The sequence below is a fragment of the Mauremys reevesii genome, linkage group 3 (assembly GCF_016161935.1).
Source record: "Mauremys reevesii isolate NIE-2019 linkage group 3, ASM1616193v1, whole genome shotgun sequence".
NCBI lineage: Eukaryota > Metazoa > Chordata > Testudines > Geoemydidae > Mauremys > Mauremys reevesii.
Window position 1 is genome coordinate 29930918 of NC_052625.1, and position 25678 is coordinate 29956595.

The following is a 25678-nucleotide window of genomic DNA, read 5'->3' on the forward strand; positions in this document are numbered from 1 at the left end:
TCTTGGTTCACAATCATATGCCTTTTCCAGGTCCAAAAGGAAGATACCCAGTTGCTATTTCTTTTCTCTGAAGTTCTCCATGAGGATTTGTAGAGCAAATATGGCATCAATTGTGCTCTTTACCAGAATGATTCCATGCTGATTCATCCAAATTTCAACCATTCCATGTAGTCACTTTTCAGTAATCTTCTCCCATACTTTCATAGCAAGTGACATCAGTTTAATTGGGCAATAATTAGCACATAGTGTAATATCTCCTTTATGTTTAAAAATAGGAACCACAAAGCTTTTATTTCATTTATCCAGCATTTTCTCTTTCTCAAGAAAATAAATGAACAAACTTGTAAGATACTCAATGCTTTCCTTTCCCAATGACCTCACAGCATCCACTGGTACTTCATCTGGCCCAGGTGCTTCCCCTTTTTCATTTTCCTAAGTGCCTCTGCAATCTCTTCCTCTTGTGTGCAATCTATCATGCCCTGGTTTGGCTGACACATTCTTACTTCCTCCCTGGGTTTCTCCTCTTTGAAGTCAATGGGAGTTTGCTATTGACTTCAATGGAACCAGGTTTTCATCCCTGATGTTCACTCTCCCCAGGGCCGGCTACAGGCACCAGCGAAGGAAGCAGGTGCCTGGGGCGGCCAATATAAAGGGGCGACACTCCGTCCGTTATTGAGGCGGCACATCAGGGTCTTTGGCAGCACTTTGGCGGCAGCTCAATCAGGCTCTTCACTTTTTTTTATTCGCCGCTTGGGGCAGCAAAAAAGCTGGAGCCAGCCCTGACTCTTCCTGAGGCAAAACTAGGCAGGTGAAGTAAACAGAAGCATCAAGACAACTCAGATTGTAACCCCCATTTTCTAGTTCATTAGTTCCTCATTATTATTAATTATTTGTATTGTGGAAGCACTAAGGACCCCCAGTCAAGGACCTGAGTCCCACTGTACTAGATGCCGTTCAAACACAGAAGAGCTTACAAAGTAATTTCAAGAGTGGTGTATGTGAAAATTTACCTGCATAGAGACTGATCTTCTCTAGTCAGATAATCACTTGCTATTTGGAATCTCACTTTTATATTCCAGAATAAAAAGGTAAAAAAGGTCATCTAACTTTTCTGAAACTTTTTTTCATTGTTATGGTTTTTAATATTGATAAATAGTCGTCAATATTACTAGCTCCCTTTCCTTCTGGGCAACACATACTTACTTACTAGGGCTGATAAATAGTTTGTATAAAATAGGAACCAACCCAAAGCTTGTAGCTAATGCAAACACATTTGTGTGTGTGTGTGTGAGGTTTAACAAGATTTGTCGGTGACTCTGCTCAAACCTCGCCCACATGTCTGTTTGCTTATGACTTACATTGCATTTTTCATGTATCAGGAAATCAAAAAAGTCCAACTCCCACATAAAGGGGAGTAAAAAAAAAGACTATATGTCTACAGAACTGATTTCCCAATGAAGTGGGCCCTATATGAAACTGTTGCAAAGTATTAGCTGAAGGAAAATAAATAACCACTAACTGATGATGAATTACAGATTGTAGAGCTGCAGTTTAGTGTTCTGCACACTCTTTGTGAGTTGAAACATGAGCTCCCCCAAAGGAGTGTACAAGCAAACTGCTTCTGAAATCCCAGGATTCTTCTCAATTATGTTATAATCACAATCACATTGTAGTTTATTATAGATCTTCCTAAATGTGTCGGTTGAGGCAATCACACCAAAGCTGCAACCACAGGGGGTGTCTAAGGTCTTGTAGCATGAGGGGCCACCAATGACAGTCCTCATACTCCAGTGTTGTGTCGTGGAGTGAATGAGTTTTTCTGTACACAAGGCAGATGATAACATGATCCTGCTGGGGAATCACAATCTCTCCTTGTATTGTACATTACTAACTGAGACACATTATACAGGTGCTTCTCCCAGCCTTCCCTTCATAGAGTATTTATTTAACTCCTCCATAAACATACACCAGCTTGGACACATCAAATAATCCCACTCTTGCTCCCTCCCCAGGCACCTGTATTCTGTTCCACATGCATGGCATAAGAATTTCGGATTGGTATGGGGGGATAGAAGGTCATACATAATCTTGGGCCTTGCAACTCCACATCAGTCAATAGGTTTGGCAGTAAGCTATATAACTGATTATACCACGCTGTAAACATGCATGTTTCATTTGGAGCATTTGGATCACCACCCAAAATGATGGTGGAAAGAAAAGGCATTGTGTATATACTAAATGCTATAGTTAAAGAAAATATAATGCATTGATGCTAGAATTGCCAGCTCTCTAATTGCACAAAACTGAACACCCCTGCCCAAGGGCCCACCGCTGCCCCACCCCTTCTCTGAGGCCCCACCCCTGCTCACTCCATCCCCTCTGCCACATGCTCTCCCCCACCTTCATTCACTCACTCATTTTCACCAGACTGGGGCAGGGAGTTGGGGTGCAGGAGGGGTGAGGGCTCTAGCTGGGGCTGCAGGCTCTGGGTTGGGGCCAGAAATGAGGGATTCAGGGTGTTAAGTGGCTCCGGGCTAGGGGGTGGAGCTGAGGGGTTTGGAGTGTGGGAGGGGGCTCCAGGCTGAGGCAGGGGATTGAGGTATGGGAGGGGGTATGGGCTCTGGGCTGGGGGTGAGAGTTCCAGGGTGGTGCCAGAAATGAGGGGTTCAGGGTGCTGGAGGGGACTCAAGGCTGGGGCAGGGGTTGGAGTGCAGGGGGTGGGCTCTGGGAGGGAGTGTGGGTATGGGAGAGAGATTAGGGCTGGGGCAGGGGTGCAGGAGGTGCTGTGAGGAGTGGGCTCCAAGCGGCACTTACCCATATACATGAGAACAGAATTTGGCTCAGGATTCATAGTTCAGTGTTTTGTCTTGTTTTAATCCTATCTCAATCTTTTAAAAAAAATAACAATAATAATAAGCTTATCGTATAGATAAGTTAATTTAATCTTCCATGCCTAGTTCCACAAAGAGTGTAGATTTACAGATGATAAGTACAAGTATTTCACTGTTTTACAGTACACTTAAAAGCACTGGGCCAGATCCTCAGCTGGTATAAATCAGTGTAGCTCCACTGAGCTATGACAGTTTACGCTAGCTGAGGATCCATACCATTTATTTTAGCTAATTTTAAACATAGACAAGTATAGACTACAAAATTACTGCATTTCATAGAAAAAATGCCTAGGCTACCTCTATCTTGACTTTACATCTTAAGGTACAAACCTAGAGAGATCACTAATGGAGTATTACAATTTATTAAAGGCTGATGTAGGCAGTCAAAACCAACCCCTTGGCAATGATGGCCCTGACAATGAGGCTTTTACTTATTTAGAAATGCATAGAGGTGCGCTTCACAAAGGCACCTAGGTACCTTATATCATTGCAATCAATTTCCCAAAGACTATAAACAGAACCTCCTGTTTGACAACACAACAAACAAAACCCCCTAGTATACATTCTACACAATGGGAAATTAAACACATTTTTAAAAAAATGTCACTAGTGATATGGTCACTATAATCTTTCTCTATGCTCATTCAAGCTAAATTGTTCCAAAGAATTGGAAAATATTATTTCATATAGGTATAAAAATACCCATGTGTTTATATTTTACCAATAGAGAGGAAAGTAAGACTGACAATTATAATCCTTTCTATTAAGATTTACTGCATATTTCCCTTGAAAGGATTTTTAACATTTTAAACATTGGCATAAAGATTCATTGAGAGAAGATTGCTGCAATATATTTATATTAGATATAAATCAGTATTGCAAAGATTTTTTGTCATGACACTGTTAATGCTAAATTGCAGACATTGCCTGGCTACTTGTCTTATCCTTTCCTGTAATATGAAATTCAATAGGGAGGGTAAGACTGGAAATTACAATTTGTTCTCTTAAGGTATATTTCTTATTATGTGATTTCAGAATATACTATTTATGAGGAAGCACATATATCTTTATGCTTTTACTATCTCTCTAACTAGGTTTTCATACAATCTTATTCCAAAAATGTTAGGTTAAGATTCACGTTAAACAATTCAAAGTAAAACTTGTTTCTGAGTTCTGTGAGCAGAACAGGAGTGTACCATGCACTACTGGGTTACTCCAATATTTGAAGAACTCCATGGAAGAGGGAGGAGATATGGCAACAAAGTCAATCCAGACCCATGCCATTTAAACATTCATTCCACAGCACACCATCATGTCTGGTCTCTCTCACCTATATGACCATGACACCATAAAAACAACACACAAGTACTTTAGTTAGACAAAATAATGCTAAAAAATCTTGAGTTCGCATTTATACTATGGATTCCTATCCAGGGAATGAAAAAATATTCTAAACAAAAAGGTAACATATTTTCACGTATTAGAAGTGGAGGAGGGGAGCTGAGAGAGATGACAAGAGAGAACAATTTCCAAAGCCTAGGTACCCCCCAGCAAAAGCACCATCAGGAGATAACCTAAAAGCTAGGTGGCAGTGGAGCATAAGCAGATGTCAGAAGGACAGCTCACTTTCCATATGCATCTACATATAGACAGATTATAGATAGAGATATCATATATAGACATCCCACTAATATTGATTTCTAGTAGAATCAAGTCACTTGAATTCAGCACAGGAAGGAAATATGATGTCTGTACATTCCATAATCAGCTAATCTTTGGTAAATTCAATAAAGTTTTAAAAGGAAAAGGATTACATTCAGAATTTCAAACCCCTAATAGTAATGATGTTTCCTGAGCAAACCATTTATTGTTAACACTTATGAGGCTAAGAGACTATTAGAAATTATTTTTAAAAGAAAAATAGAAGGTGGCTTTGCAAAGTGATTTCTAACAAAGACAAAATGTTTTTCATTTGTCAAAATGTTTGTTCTGATAAAAAACTTCTCTCTTTACTGTTTTTAAATTGTTTCAGATTATGAAGAGATTTTAAGATTGTGTGCATGCACTAAAGAACTAGCATTTAGATGAAGTAACATGGAATTTAAATAGTCAGTTTGAGCATTAATATTCACCCCCCCCTTTTTTACCATTCATGTTACACTTAATTGCTAGATTTGTTCAATGTCTCATAGACAACTGAAGAAGCCACTGAGCACTAGGTATCAAATACATTGCTTACAATGTGACAAACAATTACTGTCCCAATTAATGACATAGAATCTTTATTCCAAGAAAAGTATTTATTCCTAAAGACAATCAGATGCTCAGTTAAGTCAAAATGACATTTATCTATAGTATATTTTGAAGTATAAGAATGTTCGGTGGAGAAAGTGAAAAGGAGGTACTAAGCAAGGTACAGAGTGAAGCTGTTCTATTGTGCTCAATATCTTTTAGTTGTGAGTTGCATAGGTGTATCAGGGAGGAATAATGGTACCAGCTAGGAAGGAAGGGACATTTCAGTTAGAAAAATGGTAGAAATGGTTTCTAGGATTCAGATTTTTAAACTATGAATTTTCTCACCACAGGCCATCTGTAGTGGTTGATTGAGGGCACCGAACAGTAATTCACACAATTGCAGGACCTATTGTTAACAATACAGATATGGCAGATGGGATCAGTGGACACATAGCACAGTGATCTGTGACACCAATGTGCTCTTTCAGCAGGGAGAGGGCTTCTTTAGTTAGTGAAAGCTATTTTCTATTGCATTGAGGCAAAAGGATGTCTCCATTTGCACTAAGGAGCCAAACCACACAAGCCTGAAGGAGCTGAATGCACAGAGACACTGATTTTGAAAAAGCAAGACCTCTTGACATTTCTGTTTAATTATATATATATATATTTGTCTCCAGTAAAGATCTGATCCTGCATCCTTTGAGATCTATGGCAAAACTCCCATTGCCTTTAATAGAAATAGGATCGGGTCCTAAGAAAGCAAATACTTTTCAGACAATTCTTATTTTTCTCTGTTTGAATCCTTGATTAAGAAAGCCATTCTTCTGTCTCTAGCTAGGTAGTTAACACAGGTTGCCATACGACATCCATCACTGTGGTATCCTCCTTAGTCAGCCTGCAGCATCAAAGGAAGCCTTGAAGAACATACTCATTGAATGAAATGCAGCCAAAGATGTACAGCCCATTCCTGTGAGGTACTGAGCACTCTCAACATCCACTATAGTCAATGGAAGTTAAGAGCAATCCACACCTCCCAAAATATACTCAGCACTTCACAGGACTGGACACAGAGACAGAAACTGAGAGAATACAAACTGTTACTTGGAAAGAAAATGTAGCTGGTGTGCCTGGGAGCTGCAACTCTGAGGAACTATTAATTCTGCATCAGTGATTCAGAGGCATAAAGGGGTCTTGCAGAGATTGCAGTTTCTTGAAAAGCATATTTGCATTGGTGCTGTATGGTTTTTAATGGGCATTGTTACAGTCTGACAGTCAGCTTTTTAAAGCTATTATAGTGTGCATTAAAATCTATACATGGCTGCTGAAAATACACAAGCACAAAGGGGCCCCTCTTTGTACAACTCTCCCTTTGTCTGGGAACAGGGAGGGAGTCAGTTGCCTTCAAGAGATCATCCTGCCCATGTGGTCTGGTATTCATACATAGAAAAAGACACATGGAGGGAAAGCACTAGTCCATTCAAACCACACTGGGAATTTGTGCCACAATTAATGCTACTCCTCACTAGCATCTCCACACTGTGGGAAAACCCCTCCAACATGGGTAGCTACCTGTGTGGGATTCTCTTGTCTCGATTGGAGCTGTTCTGCCAAGGAGTCAGAGCAGTGTGGATAGCTCTGTAACTATGGCAGATTTCCAAGACCCTTTCCAATTCTCCAGGGATCCATAGCGCTTGCAGACTGAACTGGCTTATTCTGCAAGGAGGAAAACCGCACACATCACAGAAAATTCTCTTAACAGAGAATGACCCCTCTCTTCCCACACTTTAGGTTTTTTCATGGGAGAGAGCCAAGAAATGGCTCCTGGAAGCACCCTTTACTACAATGAGCCACCACTGCGCTTTACTACCCATCACATTTTGAGCTCCTACTCAGATCAGATAACCTCATTTTAAGAAGCCGTAAAGTACTTTCATCAGGCTCAAAGGTAAACATTTATGATTATCTAAACAGAATGGTGACTGTGAACACAATATCACCAGCTAAATGGACCAAATATAGAGCAGTCTGATCTTGAATTCACTAAGACTGGTTTTACACTGGTGTAACTCCACTGATTTGAAAGGAATTACTCCAGATTTCCACAGGAGGAGAATTAGGCCCTAATTTTTAAAAAACGCCCAATACTGTATTATTTTTATTTCTACCATAATTGATTGTCAAACCATCACAACAGCCTCTGGGTGTGTTTAATATAATTAAAACCATATATCAAAGCTACCCATACCGCTTAATAAAAACAATAAAAAACCCTAAAATTAAAAAACCCAACCACATTTGTACCTCCCCATATCAACACACATCACCAACTTGTAACTCAAGCCAAGAAAATACAAAACAAATTCACAACATACAATGTAATGGTGAACATGTCACATGCACTTGTTAGCAATGAAACCCTAGCAGCAAACAGAGCATTTAAAAATGTTTCACTACTGAGATTTTGTAAAAGGAAAAATGACCCAGACAGAGGCTTTTCTGGGGATAAATGGCCAGCTGGGTTAATGAGTTCAGCTTCGCCACAGACCATCAACCCTTCCCACCTGATTATTAATCACCAGGAGAAGCCCTTCACCTTACCACTTAAATGAAAAGGAAACCTTAGAAAAATGTTTTGATTTTATAGCCTTGCTATAGGAGATCTAACAACTACATAAAAAAGAATAATACAAATCAGTGCAGACTTCATTGACTTTTGTAAATACTTGTTTCAAAGTTGCTTAATGATGGGAAGATGGGAGAGCACACTCAGACCTGTTACATTCCCTAGACTTCTATACTCTGATCTGTTTCATGAATACCTTCTCATCATGTACTGATGTTTGTAAGCTATGACGATATGGAGGAAGTATTAAAGTGCTGTAGTGTATATATTATATTAAGAGAGAGATAAATTCTCTACCAGTTTCAGTTTTGGCATAAATGGCTGGCTTATAGTTTATTACAGATGCAAGCCTGCCCTGAATTTGTGAGAATGTACGTTTTTCAAAATAAACATGCATTGCTCATTAATAAGATTCAGACTATTCCATCTTCAGCTGACATCTCTAACCATCTAAGTATTTTTGGTTCTCTTTGTTCCATGTAAGGAAGAGAGTCCCTTTACACTCAGAGGAGACATTTCATAAATACTGAAAGAAAGCAGACTTTCTACAAAACAAAATCCCTTGTGATAGGAGTTTTCTCCATATGATTTCTGAAAATTGAGGGAAAATACGATAATCCCTTTTAGGCACCACAGATAACTGTAGAATGACTGTGAATGGACAAGAGCAGTCAGTAATTTTCAGTGCTTCTCCTATATTCCTATTCAATACAAAACTACAAAAAATGAAAATACAAGTTTCAGTTTGTAATGTCAGCCTGTAACTGATCATAATGAATCCTCTTCATATTGGTTTTACAAAATGAGTTGGTTAAACAAAAGTGTTTAGTGTTGCCCTCAAATATGCAGCTCAACCATAAAAAGCTAGCTACTGAACGTATACGTTAGCTATCTTAGAATTTTCCATAGTACCCATGATTATTGTATCTAAGAAGTACTTATAGTCTAACCAGACAACAATAAGCACAAGACAAGAGAACAATTTTTATTCCACAAAAGACTCAATATGTTGAGTGTGCACAAAGCCTTTACCATCTCTGCACAGCAATTTCCATGAATTTACTGTAAAAGTATTTGCATATAGCTGTATGTTTTAATCTGTATTAATCACTAGCATATTCAAAATACAAAATGACATATTCCATTGTAAAACCCACACTTTCCATGTTGATAGACCAGGTAATATTCTTCAACAGACTTAGCATTAATGATCATATTATGTTAATAATATTTACTGTTTTCTATGAAGATGAATGAAGTGGTTGTCTTTCAAACCAACTTTACATGCAATCATTCAGGATAAATTATAAATAGATTATATTATATGTAATTTAATTACAGAGCTAAAATACATGGAAAATTAACAGAGCTGTTCATTTTAATATAAACCTTGTTAAATAGCAATGAGGAAAAAATAAATAAATAAATATACCTTATAAAGGGAGCAACAATAAAATAAAGAGGTGGTTTAAAAGTGGACTATTATATGTTCCGGAAAATTAATTTATATGAGATCGTCTACACATTTTATAGCAGCACTTGTTCAAAATGCAATGGTATCCAAGTTCACTATTTTTATCATGTAATGAGTTCATGCAGAATTACTGTATCACATTCTTCACCAGCAGGATCAGTATAATGGATTTTGGCTCACACTGTGACTATCTGCCACTTTTACTCCTCACATAAGGTTCCACCATGCAAACCAAGTATGAGGTCTGGGCTTTCTTCTCTGGGAATAAGCTGTTGTGCATTTAAACAATGCATTCTGGAAAGCAGGGGAGGACTGGCTAAATCACATGACAAGGTGCTCTGCTACAACTACAGGCTACAGTGACCATGTTGTGATGGGTTCAGTCGCAGAGACCCCCTTGGGACTGTCATCTGATGTGCTGAAGTTACCTCTGAGTTCATTTTTCACTGCCAGCTTGGGACTCCAGAACCCTGCCTTGTTGAGCCAGACATGCTAGTATGCTGCAACACAGACACAGATCTGGTCCATGCCCCCAAAGCTGCAGACTTTAACCAAAACAGCTGAGCAAGTTACCTCTCCAGCACCCAGACACCCAGTTCCCAATGGGATCCAAACCCCAAACAGATCCGCTTCAAGTAATAACAGACGGAACAAAGTAAGTTACCAAGCAAAATAAAACAAAACACGCAAGTCTAAGCCTAATACATTAAGAAACTGTTTACACGTAAATCTCACCCTCAGAGACTAGACTCTTTCACAGACTAGCTTCTTTCACAGACTAGACTCTTTCCTAGTCTGGGCCCAATCCTTTCCCCTGGTACAGTCCTTGTTAGTTCCAGCAGGCATCTTAGGTGGAAACTAGGGGTGTTCTCATGACTGGCCGCCCCCTTTGTTCTGTTCCATCCCCTTTTATAGCTTTGGCACAAGGCGGGAATCTTTTGTCTTTCTGGATCCCCACCCTTCCTTCTAAATGGAAAAGCACTAGGTTTACGATGGATTTCACCATTCTTCCTGGGCTGGCTTACATGAACACAGGAAGGCTTGCAAGTAAACAGAGCCATTTACAACCAATTGTCCTAGTCAATGGGAGCCATCAAGATTCTAAACCACCATCAATGGCCCACACTTTGTATAATTACAATAGGACCTAAGAGTTATATTTTACATTTCTAGCTTCAGATACAAGAATGATACATACATACAGATAGGATGAACACACTCAGTAGATTATAAGCTTTGTAATAATACCTTACAAGAGACCTTTTGCATAAAGCATATTCTAGTTACATTATATTCACACTCATAAGCATATTTCCATAAAACATTATGAAGTGCAAGGTTACACATGTCATCTTATGTTTTTGTACAAGATCTAACATAATGATGCCCTGATCCTGACTGGGGCCTCTGAGTGTTATTATAATAGAAATAATAGACAACAATAACAAGATTCCTCCCTTATTTTGTCAGACACCCACCTGCCTCATCCCTTCTCTACTGTAGTCCACAGAGCTAGCTTTGGCATTTATTTTATTTAGCAGTAACACAAGGAACCTACAGGCCTAAAAGACATTAGTTTCAGCAATTAGCGTAAGGCTTGAGGACTATGAACGTTGGCACAGATAAATGGCCCAATGGTCACCCCTAAGTTTTGGGGAACTGGGAAGAAAGTGTTTAAGGGAGGAGTTTGTACATAATAACACCAGGCAACTACAGGAATATGAACTAACACCAGCTTTTGGATATTTTAGGATAGGAACATCTGCAGATGTCTGACATAAGAGTGCCATGGTAACGAATTGACGTATATGATAATCAGTTAAGATCAAAATATGCTAACCTATATGAGAAGTGCACTCCAACATTTGTACAGTGAGGAAATACATATAAGGAAGAAGGGAGAAACCTTTACTGATATGCATTCAGCATAGTGATGTCAGAGTAACATATAAAAGTTGTATCTAACCCTGTGTGCAGGAAGGGAGAGAGATGCAGCCTTGGGACGTGCCAGGATGATGGCCACTGGTGATGGTGAGGATGGTGATGAGCACAAGTGCCGACTCTGTGAGTTCTCCAGGGATGGAGAACCATGGGAAAAAAATTTTGGGTGCTCAAATAGTGGCATACTCTTCCTGTCCCTCCTGCCCCCAGTGCCTCCTACCAGCAGTGGGCCCCATCAATCAGCTCCTCCTCCTCCCCCACCCAGCACCTCCCACCTGCTGAGGATCAGGTGTTCAGCGGTGTGCAGGAGGAGCTAGGGGAGGGGGAGGAGCGAGGTCAGGAAGACGTGGAGTAAAGGCGGGGCTGGGGGGACATCCCCAGATGCCGAGTAGAAGGGGTGGGACTAGCCCCTTCTGGCTGGTGGGATGCTGGTGGACTAGCAGCTGCCTGAGAGAGCCTGGCTGGGAAGGCAGCTTCCGCACCACACCCGGGCTTGGGTGCTGGGGACCTGGGATGAGTGAGACAGATTCTCTCCTCCCTCCCCGGCACAACTCTAGCTCGCTGAGCTGTGGTCCCTAGCAGCCCAGCTTGGATAGGGAGTGGAAGCTGCCTCCTCCCCAGCCAGGCTCTCTCAGGCAGCTGCTGGGCTGCAGAGCAGCGAATGGGAGGGGCTGGCATTAGAAGTGATTCCCTCCCGCTCCCCGCCTGGGCTCTCTCCCACTTAGGGAAAGTGGTGGAATGTGCCGGGGGTGGAGAGCAGGTGCAGCGGGAGGACACAGCGTCTCCCTCCCCTGCAGATAATGTGGAGCAGGGAAAGTGAGGGGGTCCCAGGCTGGGCACAGGGGGAGGTTGGCTGGGGGACACACACGCAAGTGGTCACATGACCTCCCCTTTAGATCATGCCCCCCAAGTAAGGGGAGGCACCGGTCCTCTATAGTGGGGAGGAGCTAGAATGGGGAAGGAAGAGGCAGGGCATGGGTGGGGCCTTGGGGAAGGGGTGGAATGCGGCAGAGCCTGGGATGGAGGGGGGGTGGAGCACCCCCTGGGAAATCAGAAAGTCAGCACCTGTGGTGATGAGGATAACAACTAACCTTTTAGATTGTTCTGCAAGGAATGGTGAGAATATATGGCTGTTCAGATATACATTCTGTATTATCTCTATCTACCTTGGTGGGTTACAGTGTTTGTGACTTTGACAAATGTATTAATAAAACTATTACAAATACTGAGGGTTCCTAAGTGAGAGTGTTGCAAATCTGTATGTTGGGGCTCCCAACTGAACAGTAATTTTAAAAATACTGTGCCTGATCTTGGGACAAGTACCTGTTAAACCTCAGAGTGATAATTGGGAATTCTTAAATAATCAATATAATTAATACACAATCCACAGATCAGGCAACACTACAGAAGACCCTTTGGAAAAATCCTATAGAATTTCATAGAATGAGATAAATTCTATAGGATGGTTCAAAACCTTATAAACAGGGTAATAGAGAATTATATCCATGCTATAGAACACTGCAGGATGATTTTTTAAAGTAGAATGGATATTATTCTCTATTAAATTCGATAGCACTGTAGAGTTATAGACATGTAACTTTAATAGCTTCATCCCCATTAAATTCTATAGGACTTTAAACATCTTCTTCCTCCTTTCCCATTAGTATTGGCACCCACCCAGATTAGCTGTTGGTCCTGTGTGGTACTGGTGGGTGATACAGGGGTTTGGTGCAGGGGAATAGTGAGGGTTCTGCTGGGCTTCTCAGTTTTATAGTGTTTCACAGCATAGTTTATATCTCTGAAGTGCTATTCCCCCATCATAGGATGTGAATAACTTTTACTGGAGTCAATGAGACTTCAAAGATAGTTAAACATATACTCTGTGGAAGAATAGGCTCCTGTTGACTTGTGACAATTCAGGCCACCAGTACTTGAACTTGGAAAAAATACAAGCGCTCATAGGCCACTTGCTACTCAGAGTAGGCAGGATGCTTTCAGCTTCTCAAGCACCCTAGGACAGTCCAGACCTGCTGGAAAGCAGATAATCTATTTCAATAGAACATACAACATCTGCATTACAGCACAATCCTTTTAAATCAGTCCATGCCTCCTGTCCAACAGGAGGAAAGAACTTACCAGAATTCCCCATTTTAAACAACTGTAACTTTCCAGAACATTGAAGAAATTCTCGCCTTTCCTGACTGAACCTAACAAAGATTTCTGGTGGGTAAATACTTCTAGTGCTGTGAGTGTCCCATTCCCTTCTTCCCTCCCTTCCCTCCTACCCTACCCCACACACATTAAAATAGTTTCTCATAGGAATTTGGGCCTACATTTTCAAAGCTGGTGCCTAATGTTAGATGTCTAAATCTGCTGAAGTTGCTCACCTCCTTTGAAAATAGGCCACTGATATCTAGGGGTTAAATTTTCAGAAATGCCTAATTGACTTAGGAGCCCAAATCCCATTTCAAAAGTAATGTAGGAAATTAGGAGCCTAAACACTGTGGGACTCAGGCTTTTAAACATGGGCATAGTTTTGGGGGGACTGGAGAGCATTGCCCCCCTCCAACTGAAAGTCTCGGGCAGCTGTGAAATTTGCCCACACATACACATAGCACCATTGGCATGACTGGAGCTGCTCCCCCAAATACAGAAGTCAAACTATGCCTGTGCTTTTAAATCACTCAGGCACTTCTGAAAAGATTACCTTAGGCCTGGTATTTAAAAAAAAATTGAATGGCATTTGGTTCCCATCTCCCATTGAAATAACTCCCTAGACTCCTTTGAAAACTCCAATTAAGGGGCCTAATAAGGGTTCAGGAGTCTAACTTTAGGTATCAAGGTCCTTGAATATCATAACAAGCATTCAATTCCACTTTAACTGTTAGCAAAAGCAGAGGAAAAGGGGAGAAATGATGCCCCCTTAGCAGGTCAATGCATTGCCCATCCCTTTACCTGTCACCTCAACTGCTCCTATACTAAGCATTTCTCTGAGCTCCTACCAAAGAGTGAAACTGGCACATATGGTCTGTAAGCAGGAAGGACAAGCACAATCCTGGGAGAGAAGGAAGAAACAGAAGGGATTTGGGAGTGGGGGGAAATTGAACAAAAACATGCCGAAGAAAAGAAGGATGGAGCAAGAATACAAATGAAGTGAACAAGATGGAGATGGCATGGAGAGTCAATATAGAGTTGCGTTGTGACAGCATCTTGAAGTTCTGGGACACACTTGGTCCTTCATTCCTTGTGTATTCAACCCCCAAGGGGAAGGGATAGCTCAGTGGTTTGAGCATTGGCCTGCTAAACCCAGGCTTGTGAGCTCAATCCTTGAGTGGGCCATCTGGGGCAAAATCAGGACTTGGTCCTGCTAGTGAAGGCAGGGGCTGGACTCAATGACCTTGCAAGGTCCCTTCCAGTTCTAGGAGATAGGATATCTCCTATTATTATTATTAAGGGTGCTCTACAAAGACCTCCCTATACCCCAGGCAATGGAGCAGTATCCACAGGGTCAAAAGGGAGGTTTTCTCTGATGCACAGGCTTTGGGGATGAATCAGAGACAAAAGGAGGGTCCCTAACATGGGAAGGAAGAGTGACACAAAGGCAGGGCGGAGGGAGTGTAAAAAAACACCAAGGTGATGTGGGGACAAGGGTAGACTGACTAGCAGCAAAAAACAAAGGCATTGGGTGAGAAGAAAAAAATCCAAAGAGCAGAAAAATAAATGAATGAAAAAAAGAGAGAAAAGTGAACAGGCTAATTTCAGGGGATACTTTAGTTGAGGTTTTTCGCTTCCAATACAATAAGTTCACAAAAACTCTAATTTGTGCCCTGATCCAAATAGTCTTTACATTGACTTCAGTAGGCTTTGGGTTATGCCTCAGTTGAAGAGTCAAAACCTACTTTATGGGGAATCAAAATCTTCTTGCATATCTCAGCAGTGGCAGATTAGCTACATGGCCCGTGCCCAGGGGCCCCAGCCAATTGGGGGCCCCCTGGAAAAATGGCACCCACCCCGCTCTGCCCCATGCTCCTGCCCGGGAGCGGAGTCAGGGTGCAGGAGTTTGCCCTGCTCCACCATCCTCCCCCACCCTCTCCTCAGTGCTTCTGTCCGGGAGCGGGGAAGCCCCTGTGCCCCATCCCTGCTCCCCGGCAGGAGCACCAGGAAGGGGCAGGTGGACTGCAGGTGGAAGCAGCAGGCAGGTCCCCCCACTTGCTCTAGCCCAGAGCCCCACAAACCTCTAATCCGCCTCTGAACCTCAGCAGTGATCAACTACAACCTACTACTCTTTGTACACACTGCTTAAGTGTTTTCCTTTTTGAACCAAAACAACAGTGTGTATATATGTGTTCCTCCTAAAATTGTTAACTTCATCTCACCCACACAAACATGCATGCTTGAAATAATGAGGGTCAGATCTTAGCTGGTTTCAGCATTGGTTTCAAAGGAGCTACATCAGATATGCCAGAAATGGCCCTGATATTCCACCTGATACACAAAAATGAAATCAAATCTTTATACAACTGTGTGGCCTCAGACAACTAATGGGCAAACATTCTGCAGTGAGTTTTCAGGGTATAAGTATTCTTTAATGCTCTTCTTGGAGGTCTCACCACTATTCTTACAGAATACTTTAATAGGTTGGTATTTAAATTGGAAGCTTTAGGAGAGATGCATCTCCTGAAGCATTTAGTCACTTATGTTATGAGCCAAGGCTTTTCCCCCAATTTACCAATTCCTTTTGTAAATGTATGAAAATTCTTTATGACTTTATTTATTAACAACTTGAGATCTTTCTAGCACCTGCAAGAGACATTTAGCATACCTCAAGGAGACTTTTTCCAGTTTCAACAAGCAAGACATATTTGCTTTAAGTTGAATTGTGAGTGACTCCATCAGACCTTACTTCTCTTTTCTTTTCCAAAGAAAGACACTTTCTTAATTAGGTTTAGTTCCAGTTATTATAAAACGTTGGGGAGGCCTGAAGAAATACTGCTTAGCAGTTTGAAAAACTAATTGGATCTTAGATGTGGGCAGACATCTGTCTTATTCTGGGTGTATACAACAGATCGTCATGATAAAAAAAGTGTCTACGGTAAACAGTGAAACATTAAAACTTCTGTTGACTGAACATTCTTTTTTAGATAATATAGGCTCTATCTATGGATAGCTCAAACACTTCTCAAACGTAATGATCCTGTTTTCAGGTGCTCTGAAAGATATTGACATAATACAGGGAAAACTCAGTTCTTTTATTGTGCTCAAGATTGATTTGACCCTTGAGTTACTACTTTGGGAACTGAGTTTTGTAACCATGTAGCCCCTTTCATGAAATAGCTCGTTTATAGATTTCTCTCCTTTTGTAAAAAGAAGCCATTTCGTACTTCTCTTCAATACAACTATGTATCCCACTATGGTTCTGTCTAAAATGGGTGGATTAAGGGAAGTTTTTTCTTGCAGAATACATTATATACTCTCCCTTAATAGTACATTATATATCATTTTTCCAACATATTAAATGCACCATACATCCATTTGCCTGCAGCAGTGTTTTAGATTCTCCTTCATTGAATAATGTAAAGCAATTGTCGGTTCCTGTCCTGTCTCAGTTTATTTCAGATCATATAACTTCAGACTGTATATGTTTCTCTCTTTATTATGTTACAGTTGCAATATGTGAATCATCATAATTTTGATGTTTGCTCAACATATATTCTGAGTGATAGGTCCAGTCTTCCTATAAAAACTCTTGAAACAAAAATGAGCAAGACAAAATATTACAAGATTGCAGAGGGTTCCTTACATTAGTCTGTACATAACTGTATTTGGATTTTTATGCTCTGCATCTTGATCTTCAAAAAACACATTTATAAAGTAAACAGCAGTCATAAACTGCTGATGCTTGTGAGAGAAATGTCTGGAAAGGACCTGGTTACGAACAGTTATTTTTCAAATGTATGCATTATATATCCCACTCTCTCCACATGTTAATAAAAGAGACAAAGTGGGTGAGGTAATATCATTTATTGGACCAACTTCTGTTGGTAAAAGAGACAAGCTTTCAAGCTACACAGAGCTCTTCTTTAGGTCTTCCTCAGATATTATCTCGAGTTTGTCTCTCTAAAATCCTGAGACCAACAAGGCTACAACAGTATGGCAAGCAAGATGTTAGTAAAGACAGACTCTGATGTTATATGATTAAAATATGACCAAGTAGATAATTATTGCCACTACAGTTATATAATTGCAACAAATCTTGTACAAAGTATGACATGTAGGGTGTCAATGGAAAAGTTATGAGTTGCTGAATATAATTATACTATTTGTATGCATGCATCATTGCCATGTCTGAAGTTATGAATATTGACTTTATACCTGTATTTCAAATGTTTGCTCCTGCGTAACACCCACAATGTAGTTTACATCCAATCTAGCCAGCACATTGTGAATGGACCATTCAAGTTGATGGCCTGTCAGCAAACACAATGGGCCACCATGGAAGAAGCTTATCCCCACCTGATGGACAGTCCAGCCAGAATATGGGTAATGGCTCTGGCTATGATTCATTGAATGGCATGTAGCCAGCTCATGTGACACCGGACTCCATCTTATGCTTGTACTTTCCCACTATCGGCACTAAAAGCAGACCCTCCACATGGCAGGTTATGTATCCTCCACATGGCAGGATTGCAAGGCGTCAAGTTTTCAACCGGAATGCCTGGTTTAAAAGAGATGATGCTGGCCACTTAAAGTCCGGTCGGCAGCACAGTGGGGCTAAGGCAGGCCCCCTGCCTGCCCTGGCTCCGTGCAGGTCCCAGAATTTGCCAGCATGTCCCTGCAGCCTCTAGGTAGGAACCCTAACCCCCCACCCCAGCTCAGAGCCCCATCCCACACCCTGAACTCCATTTCTGGCCCCACCCCAGAGCCCGCACCCCCAGCCAGAGCCCTCACCCCCTCCCACACCCAACCCCCCTGCTCCAGCCCAGTGAAAATGAGAGAGTGAGGGTGGGTGAGAGCAAGTGACGGAGGGAGGGGGGATGGAATGAGTGGGAGGTCGGGCCTCGGAGAAGGGGCAGGGCAGGGACAGGGCCTCAGGTCAGGGGCAGGGCATTCAGTTTTCTGTAATCAGAAAGTTGGTAACCCTACATGGCAGAGCTGTAAAAGGCCCTGAAAGCATCTAATTTTGCCTCTTTCCTGCTCTGATCTCTGGAGTACGGACTTATACTAATGGGAGAATTCTAACCAATGGACTGAGGACCTTCCAATCTTTTGGAAGCAACCAAACACATTATTAGCCATCAGTTTATTCCATCACTGCTTCAAGCCTGATAAAATAATTTTGCAATTATTGTATGTATTCAATTCCTTTAACCAATTTTAACTCTCATCTCTTTTTTTTTCCTCTTATAAATAAACCATTAGCTATTAGACACTAAAGGATTGGCAACAGCGTGATTATTGGGTAAGATCTGAGTTAAATATTACCGAGGGACAATCTGCACTCATTGATATATTTGCTTTCCACAACCAACTAACTCTCTGTATAACTTTTCATGAGTAATGTACCCAAATACTTGGATGCTAATATCAAAACTGTATTGTTACATTTATTCACCTAAATTTGGGTTATTGCAGATTATGTACTACATGTATCTTATGACTTTTAAACCAAACTTTGTATTTGTGGTTAATCTAAGCACTATACCCAGATGTACAGACACTATTTCCTTAACCTGTGTATTATATAATTTTAACACTATCTTTAAGAAAATGTTTAAATTTGAACTGGGTATGTGGCTGGTCCTTTGGGATCACACTTTGGTTTTTGGTCACACTTTTGGTTTTAAATAACCACTCATCATTAAGTCGAGTGTCTGGGTGTTGAATCCAGGACTGGAATACCTAAAGATACTGCATTTCTTACTTCTTATTTGACAGGATGGTGGGAAAGAAGATTACTATTGTTGCTGTTATGGAAGATTAACCACCAGTTTGGGGTGAGTCTGCCCCATTTCTGAGCAGTTTGTCCTTAATCTGGTATTCTCAGTTGTGACCCACTAAGGCACGGTGACACAGACTAATCCATTAATCTTTCATGAGCAAACCTGAGCTAGTTATTAATCCTGGAGACAGAGTTAAGTGAATGACTGTGTCAGCAGTAATAATCTCAGTACTGTGCAACATGCTAGCATCCAAGGGAGCAGAGCTGGCCTGAGTCAAAATAGACTCACTTAGCCTTAAGGACTTGTGGAGAAAGGGACCACTTTGCATCAGACTGTAGTGAAGAGAAGACTATCAGTGGGAAAGGAAGCATGCAATTGATAATGTTTCTGCTTACCTACCTAATTTATTTTCCTGTAAATTATTATCACCTGTTTTTCTCACAAAGCTTCTCCTGCTCCACAAGTGCAGTGGGGCTCTTTGGTGGCTTAGCCCACACATTGAAGTCTAGGATGGCCGCATTAAATCCAGGGCTTGCAAAGTGAAGGGAGAGAGGAGACAGCAGAAGTCTTTTTATGTACCTTCAATAACCCTCATTTCCCCTTTCCTGCCTGCAAACAAATTCTCTTCATTCTTTGTGAAAGAGAAGGCTGGGGCTGGGTTTCCTCCACATCCCACCCATACTCTCCCTCAATTGCTTACTTTGGGCTTTAGGACTAAGTGAGGTATCACCCCCCTCCAACTTCATCCTCCCACCCCCATCAGAAATTAATTAATCTCTATAGATTCCTCAACTTCTGAAATATAGAGAAAGCTATTTTTAGCTTTAGCTACTTTCAATTACAAGTTTAAGAAAAAATCAAAGTAAAAGGGAAATGATCAAATTCTCCACTCTTAAAAATAATGAACACTTTGATTAATACGCACTAAGAAGAAAATGATTAATTAAATAGTCAAGACATGGCTTTGTCAATCATAGGCTCATCTCAGTTCTATCAATGGTAACGTGAGAAAAACTACTGTACTAAAAAGTTAAGACTGTCCTGACAAGCAACAAATTAGCTAGACCAATCCTGCTAACATGACTTTTGCAATTAGCTTTCTAATTCCTTAAGAGGATTGTCTTTTCAGTTTTCAAATAAAAAGTAACCAATAGTCATTCAAAGTTATAATCCCAAATAAATGGGCATAAAGTATTTTATTATAGGTAGAATATACAAACTGTTTATTTATTCAAAGGGGAACATTTAGCTCAGGGAAGAGTGATTTCTCTACAACCTAACTGTACACATTGCATGTATCCACCTCATTCATAGAGTTTGTTTTTCATATAGTAAAAGTTTCATATGCCAGCTACAAAGATTTTCTGGAAACTGAGAAAAAATCCCAATTATAAAACAATATGGGGACTATATTCAGATCTCATGTAAAGTCAGGAAAATCCAGAGTAACTCCAGCAAAGTTAATGGAAATACTCTGGATTTATCAAAGTGTCAATGAGATTGGACTGTGACTGTGACTTTAATCATATTTGATGAAAGACCCAGTTTTAGGATGTGTTTAAATAATCATGTATATTCATTTTCTTATCTTTGCATGTGGCAAAAGCAATTTTTCTATTCCTATCCAGTATAGATTAACAAACACACAATATATATACACACATACTATAGATATTCTTATTTATATGAACAAAGCATACCTTAGCAACAGAGAGATTTCGAGACCATCTGCATATATTTTTAGTAAAGCATTGAATATCACAGCAAATTGCTCTCTGATTGGAGAAGAAATGGGTACCAAGTACTGAATATGAACTTTTACCGTCCATTATCATGCCAGTTTTCTTTTCATCATGAGGCTTTTGTTCCTGGCATTCATGTAGCCTCAGAAGATGAAGGTTGTTTTATGCATGCTTACATCAATATTCAGTCGTGATTAAGACTATATGTTTTTTCATGGTCATGACTTCTGTGACAAAAACCATGATGATGGGGGAGGGAAGAGGGAGAGTATCACAGAAATTCATGGTATTTGTAACTCATAGAACAAAACTTGGCACATAGATATATTCAGTAGAAAGACAAGAAGTCTGGTAGCACCTTAAAGACTAACAGATTTATTTGGGCATAAGCTTTCATGGGTAAAAAACCCACTTCTTCAGATGTATGGAGTGAAAATTACAAATGCAGGCATTATTATACTGACACATGAAGAGAAGGGAGTTACCTCACAAGTGGAGAACCAGTGTTGACAGGGCCCATTCAATCAGAGTAGATGTAGTCCACTCCCAATAACGGATGAGGAGGTGTCAATTCCAGGAGAGGCAAAGTTGCTTTTATAGTGAGCCAGCTACTCCCAGTCCCTATTCAAGCCCAAATTAATGCTGTTCAATTTGCAAAAGAATTTTAGTTCTGCAGTTTCTCTTTGAAGTCTGTTTCTGAAGTTTTTTTGTTCAAGTATGGCTACTTTTAAATCTGTTATAGAATGTCGAGGAAGACTGAAGTTCTCTTACTAGTTTTTATATGTTACCATTCCTGATGTCTGATTTGTGTCCATTTATTCTTTTACGTAGAGATTGTCCGGTTGGCCAATGTACATTCAGGGCCAATGGTCCTGTCAACACTGGTTCTCCACTAGTGAGGTAACGCCCTTCTCTTCATGTGTCAGTATAATAATGCCTGCATCTGTAATTTTCACACCATGCATCTGAAGAAGTGGGGTTTTTACCCACAAAAGCTTATGCCCAAATAAATGTGTTAGTCTTTAAGGTGCCACAGGACTCCTTGTTGTTTCTGTGGATACAGACTAACATGGCTACCCCAATACTTGACATCAGTAGGAAGAAGCACACACAAAGCATTTGTCTTTGTGTAGTGCAAAGATTCTTACCACATCCTAGCAATGTGCAATGTTACAAGGAAATCCATCAAGAATTATAATCTAGGTTAGAACAAAACACCCTTATATAGATCATAACAGGAACAGAAACATATATAACTTATCCCAATTAGCTGGAAGTCCTGACAGAACAGATTGCAACGTTGAATCCATTACTATGATGTAGAAAATATATGGCTTGTGGAGACTCTTAGTTGTATGAATCATGATTATAGAAACGCAAAAAAGTATTCTATCCTTATCTCCTGTGTACAGATCACTTTTCTGGACTATTACATAGAAACAAGATACCAAAACCTACAAAGACATCACTTGCAGTTATCTTTGGTCAAATCCAAATCCAGACAAGATTTCCTTTAACAGAGTGAATATCTAAGGAATAGTGTTAAACATCTATGACGACAGAACTGGATAGTTAACACAGTTAGAAAAAAGTGACAAAGATTCCTATGCTATCGCAATACTTTAATCACCCAAAGGAGCAGAGAGGAAGACAGGACTTTTGACAACCAGAGAGCAAGGCAACTGTACCACAAATAGAAGTAGCCCATGAGCAATAGCAATTCTTGGTCTCTCCCTTCACTTTGCCATATTATATTATTTGCCATAAGTATAGTGTATTCCCAATGTAATTATATGATTCCTGCACATCGATTCAGCCCTATAAAATATGGTCCCCACGCCTATTTTATATATGAAATAGTCATTGAAATCAATGAGAGTTTCATGCACAGACTACAGCAATCATGCCATAATGTAGACAGCTTTCCTATAAAGACCAGATATCAAACACCATTAAGGTTTATAATACTTATATTTTAGCTATCTCCTGCAACCTGCTATGGCTAGAAACAAAAGCCTTATGCTGTTGGAAAGCTGGGACTTTTTGTCTTACAATATTGTAAGACATTCATTTCTCATATGGTTCTGGACCTTGAAGCTCTCACAAATCCCTCTGTCTAGCAGTATTTTGAAACTAGCCCAGGACTGAATTTTGCAAGCCCCAGACCTCAGAACAATGCAAAATGTAAATCCCAAAGCAAATAATACTTAACACCTGTACAATGCATTTCATTCTCAAAGCACTTTGCAACTCTATGAAGTATCAAGACAGGTATCCCCATTTGACAGATGGCAATTCCCAGGCAAGCAGGTTAAGTGGCTTGCCCAAGGTTCCAGAGGGAATGCAATAGAGCCAGGATTAGAATTCAGGAGTATAGCTGAGAAGGAAATGGTTTCCCCATCATATGAGAATTTGAGTTTCTGAATTATTTTTTTTCTGTCCCAAACTGGGATGAAAAGTTGAAATCTTAAAATATTTTGCAAACTGACAATCTGAAAAACATTTCAGATTAGGTCAATTGAAATGTTTTGTTTTGATAATTTCACAGCATTTCATTTCTGTTTCAACCTACTTTATTTTTTAAACTTTTTAAAACTATAAATTAACTTACATTTCAAAATAAAAACTATTTCAACCTGAAAAAAGGAATTTTTGTTTCAAAAATGTCAAAACTGGACATTTTGACAATTTCTAAATTTTTTAAACAAATTTTTCAAAATGGCAAATTTGTCAAAACTGACCCTTTCGTACAAACAGTTTTGACTTTGATAAATCAGCATTTTTCACTGAAAAACATTTCACAAAAATCATTAATGACCAGCTCTAGCAGTACCCCACATCCCAGTCCTCTGCTCACACCAGGAGTCTCTCTCTTTGAGTCAGATTCTACTCCTAGATACACATATGCAATTCAGTGGAATCTGATATCAATTGTAAACATCTGCATGAGTCAAGGACAGCATTTGGCTCTACAGGACAGATTCTAGTCTCAATTATATTCAGTGTAAATATAGAGTAACTACTGCAGATAGCTGAGATCAGAATCTGAACCACTGAATCTAAATCTTACTCTCTACATCCGTCTGCACTTTGGCTGTTTTAACATTAAAGACATACTGGCCAACCTCTGTAGTATTTCCATAAAAAAGCAGTGATATACTGTATCATTCACATTGTATCTCCACCCTAGGCTGGAGCTAGTGGATAGTCTTTTGAATTGGAAGGAGAAGTAGAAATGGGTGGCAACCTGAGCAGCAGTGACCATGAGATGGTTGAGTTCAGGATCCTCACAAAAAGAAGAAAGCTGAGCAGCAGAATAAAGACCCTGGACTTCAGAAAAGCAGACTTTGACTCCCTCACAGAACTGATAGGCAGGATCCTTGGGAGACTAATATGAGGGGGAAAGGAGTCCAGGAGAGCTGGCCGTATTTTAAAGAAGCCGTATTGAGTTCACAGGAACAAACCATCCTGATGTGCAGAAAGAAAAGCAAATATTGCTTGGCTTAACAGAGAAATATTCAGAGAGCTTAAACACACAAAAAAAGAAGCTTAAAAGAAGTGGAAACTTGGACAGATGACTAGGGAGAAGTATAAAAATACTGCTCAAGCAATATGTAATCATATGTAATATGTAATCATATGTAATGTGTAAGCAGGAACAGGGCTGTCCCACAGGACAACTCCTCCCTCAGCCCCAGGCCCTGCCCCCACTCCATCCCTTTCCCAAACTCCTGCTCCACCTCTTTCTGCCCCTGCTCCACCCCCCTCCCCACCCTCCATTCCACCCCTTCCCCCAAGCCTCCACCCCACCTCTTTCTGGCTTCCGCCCTGTCCCCTGAGCAATGCCAGAAGATGGTGGGACGTGGAGGAGCGGAGTGGAGCAGGGCGGGCTCAGGCCGGGTCGCTCACTACTGCTGATGCCAGGCCAACCGCTAACCATCCAGGCCACCCTGGACCCCACGTCCCAAAGCACGGGGCCCCCCAAGAGTGGGTCCTGGGGCAGTTGCCCCAGTCCATCCTATGGACGGGACAGCTGTGATCAGGAAGGCCAAAGAACAACTGGAGTTGTAGCTAGCAAGGGATGTGAAAAATAACAAGAAGGGTTTCTACAGGTATGTTAGCAATAAGAAGGTGGTCAGGGAAAGTGTGGACTCTTACTGAATGGGGGAGGCAACCTAGTGACAGACGATTTGGAAAAAGCTGAAGTAGTCAATGCTTTTTATGCCTCAGTCTTCAGAGACAAGGTCAGCTCCCAGACTGCTGCACTGGGCCCCCCGCTACAGAAAGGATGTGGACAAATTGGAGAGGGTCCAGTGGAGGGCAATGAAAATTATTAGGAGGCTGCGGCACATGACTTATGAGGAGAGGCTGAGGGAACTGTGCTTATTTACTCTGCAGAAGAGAAGAGTGAGAGGGGCTTTAATAGCAGCCTTCAACTACCTGAAGAGGAGTTCCAAAGAGGATGGAGCTAGACTGTTCTCAGTGGTGGCAGATGACAGAACAAGAAGCAATGATCCCAAGTTGCAGTGTGGGAGGTCTAGGTTGGATATTAGGAAAAACTATTTCACTAGGAGGGTGGTGAAGCACTGGAATGGGTTACCTAGGGAGACTGTGGAATCTCCATCCTTAGAGATTTTTAAGGCCCAGCTTGACAAAGCCCTGGCTGGGATGATTTAGTTGGGATTGGTCCTGCTTTGAGCAGAGGGTTGGACTAGATGACCTCTTGAGATCTCTTCCAACCCTAATCTTCTATGATTCTATGATCTCAGAAACCACAGCCTGAGGTCTGTGTAAGGTTCTATGTGAAAAAGCTTTTCCTAACTTCTTATTCA

General features: G+C 40.8%; 1 protein-coding gene across 22 annotated transcripts in view; it reads right to left on the bottom strand.

Annotated features, from left to right (window-relative positions):
• NRXN1 (neurexin 1) overlaps positions 1 to 25678 on the bottom strand; it is a 1269767-nt gene that overhangs the window by 405380 nt on the left and 838709 nt on the right. The gene's annotated exons all lie outside the window — the stretch shown is intronic.